The sequence below is a fragment of the Aulonocara stuartgranti genome (assembly GCF_965226115.1).
Source record: "Aulonocara stuartgranti genome assembly, chromosome: 1".
NCBI classification, from domain to species: domain Eukaryota; kingdom Metazoa; phylum Chordata; class Actinopteri; order Cichliformes; family Cichlidae; genus Aulonocara; species Aulonocara stuartgranti.
The window spans coordinates 12,753,412-12,768,387 of NC_138939.1; positions in this window are offsets into that span (position 1 = coordinate 12,753,412).

The window sequence follows — 14,976 nt, forward strand, 5'->3', positions numbered from 1 at the left end:
CTAACATTTTACGTACACTTGTTTCATGGCTATGGTTCTTCTGCCAATACATTTTCGACTACCTGAAGTTTTTTTGTTAGATTTCTGCTCTCGGTGATTATGGAATCCAAAAATTATTCCAAAAATATTTTTGAATAGTAGCCTGATTTTTAATTCAATTAAATTATTTTAGTCCTCAATTGTTGTTTGTACTCCAGTGTTACATGAAAATGACAACAAGTTCTATGTTATGTTATATTATTATGGGCAGTGCACATATGGAACAGCAGGTGGGACTGTTGAGGTTTGTTTTAGGTTTGTAGTATAAAGGATTTCTTGCCATCTGCCCATCCATGTTCCTTTTGTTTTCCATTCAGTTTTAGCAGTGAAAGCAAGGTTTCCTCTTCTACTCATCCACCATAAATGGAGAAGATAGGGAAGCCTGTGCTGCTCACAGAAAAGAGATTTCAAAATTAATTATTAAATGCTTAAACCCTAACTTCATCCTTCTGTGGTCTTTATCTAAATGGTGGCGTATCAGCAAATTATTGCTGTTTCTCTCTTTGCTTTTTTAAGATTGAGACGTTTTACATTTACTGTTTGGGATTGTAGCATTTTTTATAGTTATTGTAGTATCTTTTATTTCATTCTTATCAAAGTAAAAGATACCCCGACTTGAGTTGAGGAAAATTTCTTGTGCTTTTCATTCAGTTTTTCTAGGTGCGATGGTGAGAGATTTGTCTGTGTTTTAGGTTTTAATCTGGTATGGAGCCACATATTTTTCCATCTTTTGCCTACTCCATTCATGATATTCCTTCAGGTGGTTTGTGTGTAATCTTGCTGAGATGTAAACATTCATACAAACTAGAACTGAAACAAACCCACACAGAAACCACTGGTGGTGGAAGGCCTCAGCAGAGGTACCAGTGAAACCACTACTTTTATCTTAAAAGTACCTCTAAACTGTAGATTTTGTACGACAGATATAAATGTTTTGTTATTTTTAATGTGATAGGTAGGAGTTTAAATTGGGTCCTGTTTAATTTTCCATACACTCAAATTCAAGAGGCTCAGAGTTGTTGTTGTTTTTCTGTAAACCATTCTCTCGCGTGTTCTTTTATGATCTTCTGCATAGGACTACTGATGCAATTTAGCTTAAGCTAGCTCTGGTACAATGCCTTGAATGGCAACACTTATGTTAATATTGTAAATGGTCCCTTTTCAAATAAAATAACCTACAAAAGATGTACTGTACATAGCCATGTGGGTGGAAAATATCAAATATTCAATACATATATCTTTATTTTCTCACAACAAAATAGTGATGGAGTGTGGCTCCATCCAGGCGTGTTTGTTTATGCAAGCAGGCAGGCAGGCCCAGGTATCGCAGTTACAGTGGTGTTGTGCTATGCGGTGGTGTGCATGATTATCGACCAGCGTGTCATGCAGGATAAGGCCCAGTGTGCCTCTGTTGACTGCTTTGCGGTCAGCACTGCAGGGAGCAGGATTGTGGTTAGTCTACAGACAGCCAAGGCTGTGTAAGAAGATCATCTGTGTGAGCGAATGAGTGTGTGTTTTTCTTCTACTGTGCTAGACTCTTCGTCTATTGTCTTCATGCTTTGTTCCTTCCACTCCAAGCTAATTTTTCTACTGCTTGACTTAGTTTTGTCTCTTTGTTTTTAATTTTTTAAAATCTTTGTGCAATTGTTCAATTTCCTGCCACATCATTTGCACAGATTCTTAAAATACACATGCACTTTCACTGTTGAGCATTTGGGAATTGCCTAAGGCTTCAAACAAGCCACCAGTACTAATGGCCTTGCTGCCCGAGAGTCTATGCCCGTACCAGAGCGTATAATTTAATATGCAATAAACATTCTATCCAATCATCTTACAGCTTGACTAACTGAGTTGTCATAGAAAAAAACTATAAAATATGTCAATTGAGCATGTTCTTCTTCTACCTCCTCCTCTTTCCTTTGTTTGTCTTACTTATAGTAATATTTGTTAACCCCATTCTCTTTTTTTGTCCCTCCTCTCTGCACATACACAACATATACGTTCCACACTGACCACATACATGTGCAAGATTTGGGCCCTCTGGCTGACGCTAATGGATGGCTCTCATAAATGCCAAGAGCTTTGCACAGGAAAGGCAGAGATGGAGTTTTTGCTATGCTCTGATTCTCCCCTGTCCCGATGATACCACTGTTCCAGAGAGCTTCATAAATTCTTCATGGGGCCAAGCACTAAACACAAACAATATCTGACGGAGGTTTGCCACAGGCATGATCCGAGCACCCTAAACATCCTTTTTCTGTCCTCCCTCAGTATGTTTCGCAAGCTTGAGTGGCTTCGATACATCCGTGGTGGAATGGGGACATCTTATTCAACATCAAGTCAATTGTCCGATGTGATGTATTTAATGTTTACTTTGCCTGATTCTTGTCATGACACATTGTGCTATTGATTATAGTGTAGTTAATGCACTTTTGCACAAATTTTCACAACACAATTGAAACTAGAAGGCTTTATTCTGGCCTGAATGGATGGAGGCTACAGTCATCTGTTTTTGGTAACCATGGAAATTGACTGTATAAATACATTTACACAAAACATTTCTGTTCAAGCATTTTATTGGCCAAACATTAGTTAATCATCACGCACTTCCGAACGCATGACCTAAGAACAATCTGGTGACCTGGTTTCTACAAACCCAATTCCAAAAAAGTTGTGAAGCTGTGTAAAATGTGAATAAAGACAGAATGCAATGATTAGCAAATCTCATAAACCCATATTTTATCAACAATAGGAAACAGTAAACAATCTGAATGTTTAGACTGAGAAAATGTACTTTTATATTGGACCATTTTGAATTCAGTGGAAAAGGAAGTGAAAAGAAACAGCTACAGGAACAGTTTGAAACCATTTAGGATAATTGGCAACATAGCAGTGAAATGATTAGGTATAAAACTGTAAAACATTTCAGTTTCTCATCATACAGTGTGTAACATCAGAAGATTCCTAAAGATTATAACTATGATCTTCATCCCATCAGGTGGCACTGTAATATGTCACACAAGCGCCTTGAGGCGACTTTTGTTGTGATTTGGCGCTATATAAATAAAATTGAATTGAATTGAATAAAAATTGGGATGATTATGTCATAGAAATCATTGCATGGGCTCTGTAACTTTCCAGAAGTCATTGTTTGCTGTGCCATCCACAAATGCAGGTTAAAGGTCTATCATGCAAAGCACACTTAAAAAGAACTTAGAGAAAGTAGAAAACTGTTCTGTGGTCAGACAAACTGAAATATAAATTCCTGAATGCAGCATCCTCCAGCTTGCTTTCAGCACTCAGGTCAAAAGATTGCAATTCTGATGGTAGGAGGCTGCAATAGTGCCTATGGAATGGACAGCTTGCAAATCTGGATGGGCACCATCACTGCTTATGGTTATATTTTAGATCAACATAAGATCCAATCCACATGACAACTTTTTACAGGGAAGCCTTTGCATATTTCAGCAAGGCAATGCTAAATAACATACTACATCTATTATAGCAGCATGGTTGCTGAACTGACCTACCTTGAGTCCAGATCTTTGACCAACTGAAAACATTTGGCATATTTCTCCTGTTTTGGCTTCCCTTCATTGGCTTCCTGTTAAATCCAGAATTGAATTCAAAATCCTGCTCCTCACATACAAGGTCTTAAACAATCAGGTCCCATCTTATCTTAATGACCTTGTAGTACCATATCACCCTATTAGAGCACTTCGCTCTCGCTCTGCAGAACTACTTGTTGTTCCTAGAGTATTTAAAAGTAGAATGGGAGGGAGAGCCTTCAGTTTTCAGGCCCCTCTTCTGTGGAACCAGCTTCCAGTTTGGATTCGGGAGACAGACACTATCTCTACTTTTAAGATTAGGCTTAAAACTTTCCTTTTTGCTAAAGCATATAGTTAGGGCTGGACCAGGTGACCCTGAATCCTCCCTTAGTTATGCTGCAATAGACGTAGGCTGCCGGGGATTCCCATGATGCATTGAGTTTTTCCTTTCCAGTCACCTTTCTCACTCACTATGTGTTAATAGACCTCTCTGCATTGAATCATGTCTGTTATTAATCTCTGTCTCTCTTCCACAGCATGTATTTTATCCTGTCTTCCTTCTTTTACCCCAACCGGTTGCAGCAGATGGCCGCCCCTCCCTGAGCCTGGTTCTGCCGGAGGTTTCTTCCTGTTAAAAGGGAGTCTTTCCTTCCCACTGTCGCCAAAGTGCTTGCTCATAGGGGGTCATAAGATTGTTGGGTTTTTCTCTCTATCTATGAAGCGCCTTGAGGCGACTTTTGTTGTGATTTGGCGCTATATAAATAAAATTGAATTGAATTGAATATCATAAAAAGAAAAATGACAAAGAAGACCGAGTACTGCTTAGCAGTTGAAATCCTCTATCACAAACCTCACACCACAAAACTCCAGGTCTCCCAAAATTTCAGTCACTGGTCTCGTCAGTTCCCAGATATTTATGGACTTAAAGAAGATGTGGTAAACATGTCCCTGTTACCCAAAGTTAGTCAATATTTTTCTTTAAAATTATAAAAAAAAATTCACTGGATATGCTTTTTAATTTCTATTGTGAATATAATACGGGTTTATGAGATTTGGAAATCATTGCTTTCTGTCTTTTTACACAGCATCCCAACTTTTTTGGAATTGTGGTTGTAAATTGTAAATGTATAGTAGTCTATATGTCTGTAGACAAAACCTTGTTTACGCCTGCATGTAAAGCTGTGCTTAGTATTGTTATCAAGATATAAACTAATATATCATGAGCCTGTAGTTTTAATTCATCTATATTTTATTAACATCAGCAAACGAATTAGCTAAAGCTGTTATGCCTCTGTCTGTATATTGTCTACTGACATGCACATTGTGATTAATGAATTTGTTTGAATAACACCAGGACCCCTTTAACCCAGAGCTTGAATGCCTAATTAGTTTTTATCAAATGCTCTCTCCTGCCTTGTCTTGATTTGTCACTTCATACATTACAGGACAAGAGGCACTTCGCACTGTCTTGCAAATGAAAGCTCTCCATCATCTCATCATCAGCACCTCATGCAGCAAACTCATTAAAATTCAAATTCAGAACAATTTTGTTTCCTTTGATTGTACAGATGAGCTAATAAACAACATAGGTTTTAGTTATAGTACTAATAAATACTGTCATGCCAGCAGTCGTCTCATGCTGAAAGATAGTAACAATATTGATTTTAACTCTCTTTGGTGATTTTACTCATCTGTCTCTGCGGCTCATACTAATGATGAGGAGTGCGGTGAGATCAGATGTGTTGCTCATTCATTTTCTAGGATGAAGTGGTCATTTCTTTACACAGATGTCTTGAGAGCTATTAGTCATTCGGGGCTTCCTGTGTTTAATTCTGTGGGTTATTTTTCAAAATTGAAAAGTTTGGGACTTACAGCAATTATGTAGAGCACCAGAAGAGAGCAGACTAAAATTTGCAATATTTTTTCATATTTTAAAAGCCAAAGCAAGAATACCAGCTGGCCATTAGTGTACTATGCTGGGCATGACATTAAGAAGCAAAGCCGGATTTGTCACATTTTGTTTGGGACTGTAGCTGCCAAGGTCTCTATTCCTTGTCAGCATTGCTCTTCATTTATTACATGATGAGTGCTCACCGGTTCGGCCCTTTTGCTTCTGTTAACCAGCATCCTTAATAATGGGCGGTGGTGGCACAGACATCTTTCACTAGTCGACTTGTCATTAACTAAAAGCATTGTGGAGCTTTACTTCCAATTACCACTCCTCTCACAGCTTACATAAATCACGCGTTGTCGTCTTTCATGAGCTACAGTCTTGTCTGGTTTTCTCTGGTCTCTCTCCAGGCCCCCACAGTCGCTCTTTCCGCTCTGTGTCGGACTTTGTTCACCTGCATGCTCTGAGGAGGTTCATACACCATCATTATGAGGTGTAACTTTACCTCTCAACTTGTTCTCCTTTATATTGAGTGCAAACAGTGCTTTGATTGCAGGAGGTTTAGGCCAGAGCAACAACAGAGACCTCTCATCATTTAAGCTGTTATGATCTTTTAATGGTCTTCTATTACTGTATCGTTATGCTAAAAGCCACCAGTCACTGCTGTGGCGTCTCACTTTGATATCACTTTCATTAAGAAGAGGCCAGGATCATTTGTAGTGGCACTGAAGTCATTTGTTGGGGGTGTGTGAATATGTTTGTGGATGTGTGTGTGCCTTTGTGTTTATAAAGCAGACTCGCTGAGGTGCAGTGTATTTTTATCTGGATCATCGATCTGTTTCAACCTCCCCCCTCTCCTTCTGGGTGTAGAAGCCTTGACCTTCAGTGTGGGAGGTATCAGTGAGCCATGTGACCTCCGCTCTGGGCCAGTGCTACGCCACAATTTGCTAATACACACAGAGTCTCACACACACCTGCTTGCACATGCAAAATTACTTGAGTGTTGTGGATGAAATAACAGAAAAAAAAATTGGTAAAATGTTGAAAATATGATATTCTTTTTCATCTCTGCCTGCACATTCCACATTCTATCTATCTATCTATCTATCTATCTATCTATCTATCTATCTATCTATCTATCTATCTATCTATCTATCTATCTATCTATCTATCTATCTACCTACCTACCTACCTACCTACCTACCTATCTAAACACACAAGCAAGCACATACACACAATAACACACATGGATAGGGTCAGGGTCTCGAAACACAAGATTTCTGTTGTCTTTGTTTGTCGTCAGCACCTTCTCAGGCGGTTGAGGTTTCGCCTTCTCCGGAATCAGTTGTGCGCTGCAAGGGGGTCCATCTATGTGTGTTTGCGTAGCAGAGTCTGTAAGGTATATTGTGTCCCTGTATGTGTGTGTCTGTCTATGTGTCTGTGTGTGTGTGTGTGTTGAGGAGGAGGTGGAGGGCTCAGTAGCTGCAGGGCCCTGTATTGATGTCCGCTGCTTCCCCCCCGAGGCCCAGCTCTGTGGGATAGTGTGTCAGTAGGACAAAGGCATGGCGCCATCCGTCCTGCTCTACGGGCCAGTAACTAGAATTAATTACAAACCAATCGAATCTGCTGCAGCCAATTGGTAAACTAATTGGTAATTTCAGCTGCCCATCTAGCCATGGATGGGCATCTAGCTGTGGCCATTGGTGCTGGTGTTCTCGGTGGAAACCCTTCAGATGGACTTTTGTAGTCTGTCCCACACAAAGCAAACCTTTTAGCTTTAGGCCAAGCCAAAAGCTCAGTTGTTAGAGTGTTACAGAAATAACCGATGACAGCTTTGGTTCAGTCATAGTTCACTTTTCTGCCTGTTAGCATTTTTTATGTGAAGGGTGTGGTTGTCAGAAACATTTTTTGTATATTTTTGGTAAAGACATGCATATTTTCTAATAATTACAATAATAATAATACATTAAATTTGATTCACATAGCACAAATCAATATCTCAAAATAAGAACCAACAGCTACACTGACAAGGACATACTGACATGGTTCAAATGACAACTACTAGTCCTTCTTTTGGATATTTCTCTTTCAAAAGCATCAGAGGGTCTCACTGTTTCTAACAAAAATATTATTGAAACACATTAAAAACCTTTTTTCCAAACTTTGGAGAGACTTACCTCTGCATGTCCAGCCAACTCTAGAATAAAATTGGTTTCAGATTTAATTTTCCATAGAGTTAAAGCCTGAATTTGGAAGGGTTGGCAACGTGTTGGCATTGAGACACACTGTCAGTCATACTGGCCCCTTTGTGACAAAATGTGATTTTTGTAATTAGGTGAACTAACCATTTCAAATTGGTCCAGACCTCTCAAAGTCACATCTTATTTAGGCAGACAGCACCAGTCAGGACATGCTCCAGTGGCCCTTGCCTGCCCCAGCTTCTTGTTGCTTGTGTTGTAGAAGTGGTCGACACGAGCTTCAGGTTACAGCCCACTCCGACGTGGCCTAATGATAGGGCATGATAGAGCTACTGCTCCTACTGATCCCATCTCGACATTCCCCACAAATAAGCCCATTAGCTGGAATGGATGCCCCAGTCCTTCTGGCCCATTCAAGAATTTCCTAACTCTGGGATAAATAAATTATATCCTATTTTATCGTCTTTCTATAGCCTTAGTAATAGGTATAAATGGTGCTATGAAATCGTCTTAGATAAAGTTGTTCAAGACAAATTGTAATTTCTTAAAATAGTGCATTGGTGCTTGTGGTTTTCTCCTGGTGACGTCATTTCTCACTCAAATGTCAGTCCTGCCTTTGATTGACTGAGCAAAGTCCCCAAAAAGGACAGTTGTCTGTGTTTCAGTCAGCCGTCAACATGTCTGGCTCTTGCCATTTGGGAGGAAGTGCACGAGGGAGGATGAAAGGCATGTCAAGGTGCCAGGTTTCTGGAAGAACATCAATCTCCCAATTAGGCCTGAAATAACCTGGCCTGGCCTGACACTTCCTGTGTGCCTGAGCATGAGAAAACGAAAAAGGAGTGGGAGTGCAGGATGCAAAAGGGAAAGTGTGAAGGATGAAAAATGAAACTGAAAGGAGGAGAGTGAAAGGAGCCCTGGACCTGTCTGTAAAATGGAACAAGTGAGTCCGTATTATAAGGGAGTCACTGGAATACAAATATACAGTCTGCTCCTGTGCGGATTTTCTTAAATGCTGAAATTTAAGAAAAATGGCTACACTGAAACAAATATAAAATAAAATTTATGAGAAGGTTTAAGATATTTGTAAATTATTGTCCATAGTACACATCTTTCATGGAGTCAAGATGAAGTTCTTGGGAAATATGTTAATGTTTTACCTTTACCTAATGTTTTCATCCACATAACCCTATAAGGTTATGGGGCAGTTTCAACTGCAGGAAAATGGCAACTCAGTTACATCTTGGCAGCATTTTTAAAACAGATGGTTGTGGCTCAACTCTGACTGGTGAAATTTAGGATACCAGCAGTTCTCGTTATTTCATTTATTACACTCATCAACATAAATATTCCCACTTAGGTGAACACAACAAATCCTCATGCAGCAAAAGTTTAGGCAGGTCCACAGCCTCCATACACCCAAGTGATCATAAAATTATATTGTTACCCTGTGGGTCTGATGTAGGTTAAACAAACAGATATTTGGAAAAAGAAAAACATTCACGACATTTCGTGCCTGCTGCTAACTCGTGGAGGTTAATGGCAGCTAACAACAGTTAGTTAGTCACAATAAATTGTAATTATTTTAGAAGTCAGTCTTGAGCAGCTATAGATAAGTGTTATATAACACAGGACTTCTAAGTTTTGCAGAAAATGGTGGATTATTGTGTCACCTGAATCTCCAATAGCTAAATGGCATTTTCACACATAATTAAAAATGTATGTCAGCCTTCTTATCTGGTAGGTGTAGAATTACTACATCAGCTTTTTGCTTCTTCACCTCAATTCTTTAATGATGTGGTAAACAATCCAACAAGACACTGAAGTCTTGGTACCAGTCACCATGTTAGGAGTTCAACTAACTAGAAAAAAAGACAAAAACATACTCGCAACACACACACACACACACACACACACACACACACACACACACACACACACACACACACACACACACACACGACCTCTGTAGCTTCTGTCATAAACACAGGTGGTCAATGGACTAAGCAGTATTTCAAAGTAATCCACCAGTTTATTGGCTTAAACAGAATGACCAGTACACCCATAAATTGATTAAGACATAAAAGTGCAAGCTTTTAAGTAGGTATCCCCTCCCCCAATTTGTGCTTTCAGCACAGACTGTACATTGATTACCTTACTAGTCCTTAGCATGGGTTCTAGTCTTTTTGTTTCCCCCAAGAGTAATAACTCAGTTTACTGATGTAGAAATGCATTTTACATGAGCTGTTTTGCAGTATTACAAAGATTCCCAATGGGGTGAGTTAGTAACTGAGAGCTCTACTCACCATCATAGATGCCATTCATACATTTCAACAAAGATTTCTATTAATATTAACTGCCCTTAAAAGCAAAGATCTATATTGAGCAGGATATATGGCCTTTGGATCTTTGATCTTGAGATGTCTGTGAATTTAACTCTTTCCCACCGTTAAAACCCCAAAATCATGCCAGATCACGAATCCCTTGATTTACAGCGTTCAGCAACACAAGAAAATGTGACCTGACCTACCCTAAATTTTCCAAAATTAGTGTCCACAGAAATGTCATGAACGTAAGCTGGTTTTACTGAGATCACATGCTAGAGTTTCTGCCTTGTAAAGACTTGTGTTCTCACATCAAACACTTGTGCTCAGAGCACAACAGCTGAGTTCAGTTTTAGGGTGGAATTTCTCAGAGCAGGAGTGAGATCAAGAGTTTCCACAGATTAAGTTAACACTGCTGATCTGTGCAGGATAAACAGGAATCGCAAACCTTATTAGAGGCACATTCCCTTCTCAGATGCCCAGTCTGCACTGTTAGGATCTCCTAGTTAGGCCAGTGAAACAAGATGGATGATCAATGGCTTGTCTGAAAATCATTTGTTTAATCTGATTTGTAGGGATTTTCTCTCCTTCAGCAACGGAAACGGTGGATGGCTGGGAGAGAAAAACTGTGGTTGGAGTCTGCTGAAACATTGGTTCAATATGGACATTATTCTGAAACTTGACACCACAGGAAATAGATATTGATCATGATTACCATTTACTCACTGTGTGGCTGCATGAGAGGCAAAGTAAGGCCTACCAAGATGTTAGTAAAGATGGCACCATTAACTCTTAGTTCTCAAAGAGACAAGTGTATCTTTAATAATTAAATCCAGTGATAAGAAAAAACATAAAAAGACTCAAACAAACAATGAAAAAAATCTGCCTACAATTCGAATCTGTGTCCAACGCCTAAAGTAAAGAAAAGTATTTGTTTTACTTTTTACTTGCAGTCTGCCAAGTCTAAAGTCTCTGTTTACTTTACAATATAAATTGTCTTGAGGCAACTTTTGTTGTGACTTGTCGCTATAAATAAAATTCAAATGAATTGAACTGAATAGTAAAAAAAATCCCTAAAGATTCAGTTTAAAATCAGTTATTCCCTAAGTTGTCTGTTATGTTTATCCTTCTTTTGTGCTTGAATGATCTGTAGATCTGTAGATAAAAACATTACTTTGAAAATGGTTAAGTACAAAGAGTACTTTAGAAACCCTGAAGAACTATTGTCCAAGACCACTTTTAAAAAATTTAGAATTTGGCTTTTAGTCCATAAAACGATTCAGTTCAGTTCAAGTTCGATTCAAGTTTATTTAAACAGCACGCAATCACAACAGTCAGTTTGTGGTAAAGGTAATGAATCAGAGAGAAAAACACGAACAATCAAAACAATCTCTATTATCAAACACTAGACGACAGGGAAAAGGAAAAACTACCTTTTAACAGGAAGAAACCTCCAGCAGAACCATTAAGGGGGAGCCATCTGCCATGAGCAGTTGGGGGTGAGGGGAAGAGAAGAGAAACGAGAGCAGAGGACAAACAAAGACTAAAAATTAGTTTAACCAAAAACTCTTTGCTAGGTTAAGAAACAGATGGTGTGTCCACAAGCCTGAAAGCTTCAGTTTCTAGGTTGTCTTGCTTCTTCTCAGACAATTTTGTTCAAGTATAATGCAAGATACACATATTAAATCCATGTCTGTTCAGATAGACAAATCCCCTTTTTACACGTTTCATCACTATTTCACAAGTCCCTAATTAAGACCAGGCTGAACAGATAAATTTGGGAAAAAACCCCAAACAAATTCAGCAAACATTAGGTGCCACTTTAAAATGAATAAAATTTTTTATACTAATGGCACAACTAACAAAAAAGCTATTTTTCTGTTACATGCCATCAACACGTGATGTAGCCATATCCTCTTCTTCTCTGAGCTATTTATGAATCTTCTCTCTTCTGGTTTTATATTATTCAGATCCCCTAAATCTAAAACCGTGCCTTTCAGTTTCTGTTAGTGTCTGCATTTTTTCTTTATCGGGATGCTGAACATACCTGTGATGTTGAAAAATTCATTGGAGGGGCCAAATGCACCAACTAGTCATGCATGTAAAAAGAACAGGCTAATGCCCTTTTAGAGTAGCCATGATAACAGCCAGACTGGTTTCCTGGGGGTAATGTTTCATGAAGGCTCTCCTCTGTTACGTCTACATTTTTGCATAGAAGGTGTTTCATTCCTTGAGTCTACCACCTGCAATCCTGGCAGCCCTTCTTTGAAGTTCAGTAAGCAACATTCACCAAGATATATATATATATATATATATATATTAGGCAGATACCCTATAGAGATACATGTAATCACATTTAGTTGAGACAGATACTGTATATACAGTAAATTTATGGTATATTTCCAACAGTCTCGTCCGGGGAATTCCATCAGCATTGATTTGGACGGCAGATGAACAGGCTGCACAGGATGGGAATATGATGAAGAAGGCAGGGAATTTACAGGGAGGGAATACTATACTATAATACTACTATAAACTGTAAGAAATATAGCCTTGATGGAGAGTGGTGTGTGAGGAAAGACGGAAAATGTGTGTGCATGTGTGTCTGCGTGTCTTTCAAGATACACAGAGAGAGGAAGGGGATGATATCAATAGAAAAGATCAATACAGTATAAGAAATAAGAAAACGTGTGTTTGTCCTGTTTGGGTTGTTCATTATTCTCATGTCTCCTTGTGAAAGATGAGAGTTCCTCACAGAGTGCTGTGTAGAATGTGTGGCCTGAAAGATGATGTTTAACTGATGAATAACAATGGATAGGTGTTTAGTGGGACATTTAAATTTAGAGTTCATTTGCAGAATGCACAGCTATCATTGCTAATATATAATAACTGAAGCTATATGCTTACAGCTCTGTTAAGTTGAAAAAGCTCGCATGACTAATGCAAGAGTGGGCTTCTCCTCTAGTGGCCAAATCACAACTGTTTCATTCACCATATGAGACACACTGGCAACAAATATTTTTTCTTTCACTGATAAAGAAGCTTTGGTAAAATGGTAAATAAATATTTCTGAGCATTATAAACCTGTTCTTGTTTTTCTTTTTAATCCAAATTGATCTGAATCTTAATTTAGTGTAAATACTTCAGTGGCTGTTCTTTTACATTCAGTGTATGAAATCATTTTAATTATCCTGATATTTCCTATTTTCAGCAACTCTGACGGTATTTAACACACTTTTACCGGTGAACTGCTAAACTAGCAGCTTTGCTTTCACTGTGACGGCAATACAGGCTACTAGTTACAGCAAAGTTTTTGGAACACTGGTGATATAAAAAAACAGGATCAAAACAAGTGCTTTACACACACTGTAGAGCCACTTTGGCTCTACAATAGTCACTGTTACCATAATCACCAAGGAAACTTAAGAAACTCTACAACACTCCGCTTTTAATTTGGTGTGGCTATTTACAGAGTTTAAATGATAACATCTTTTAAACTGTATGGTAAATGGAGTCTTACAGTGTCATGAAACATATATAAGCAAACTCCCAAGTTGCCACTCAGCGGACCCCTTAGCACTGTGCTGGTGAGATATTTTAGACTGAGCAGGGTGAGAGATGAGATTGAGGTGGTGTGGGGATTGGGTTTGCTCCCTCAGGAGACTGTGACGCCTAAACAAATTCGATAACCTAACCTTGTTACCCCCAAGTTGCATTGCGCTGGCCCCCATAATACCCCTCCACTTTCAAAAGAATAGCTTCAGCACACAGGAGAGACAAGCTGTGCATTATTTACACACTGATGTGCATGCGTGTGCGCACAATGAATGACACAAGTGCACGCATACACATGGAGTATAATGAATGAGTGGTTGTGGATGGATAGCTATGTGCACTTAGTGCCTGGTGCAGCTAGTCTCAGCCGTAGATGATGAATTGACAGAAGCATGTAGTAGAAGCTGACAGGCTCTAGATCAGGCGGGAGGAGACGAGAGGAGAGGAGAGAAGAGGCTGTAAAAATGGAGCTGCGTACTCGCTAGTAAGCTGTGTAGGAGAGCTGAGGAGAGAAGATGGTTGTGGGGAGAGATTTAGAAGAGAAGAGAGAAGTGAGGGAGGACTCCGTGGGGAAGGTGATGAAGCATGCAGCTCAGGTTTCCTGTCTCTGATGTAAGGCCAGCCTGGATCGATGGCTCCACTGGGGCCTTGCCAGCACACTCCAACCTGCCTGCTCTCTACAACTCTCACTCGTGCCCTCTTTTTGTCTCTATCCTCATCTCTTTTTTCTTTTCTCTTGCTTTTGTCATCTGTCTCGCTCTCTTTCTCTACAGCGCTGCTCCTCTACTGCTTTAGAGATCCCTGGGTATTGGTTTGCTACATGAGCAACCTTGCCACCCCAGACATAACACATTTTTCACCAAGGTAACTGCAGCACACTCTGGAAAATGTCAGGTGAATCATAGTGGGACTTTGTTCGAAATTTTGCATCAGCTTTGGTTTAGACAAGACTGCTACCTGTGTATAAGCATGCAGGGGGCAGGATACAGAATGATCACTTGCTAGCAGTGAATTTATCAGACTGTTAGCATTAGTGTTCTCATGAGGCAAAAATCGTAGCAATCAGATGTCAAAAAGACCTTTAAAAACATTCAGGGTGTAGAGTATCTTGGAAAATGCCTTTAATTTAATGCTTAAAATGTAGCCTAACATCTACTGGGGGAAATTGCTTGCTTTTTTTAAAGTTAGCTTTGAAAACATACACACTACCAACTGTAGCATAGCTGACTCTTGTGTCATGCATTGTTTGGCTAGGATAATCACACAATCCATATATTCTGTAAAGGTTAGCTTTACCCAGTTATGGTCTAATGGGAATTGTTTGACTTGTCATAACAGAACAGCTTTATTATTTCAAACTCAGTTACTCATTTTCTGGTTTCCCAATTTAGCCTATTTAGTCTATGCTTCATCCGTATAATTAG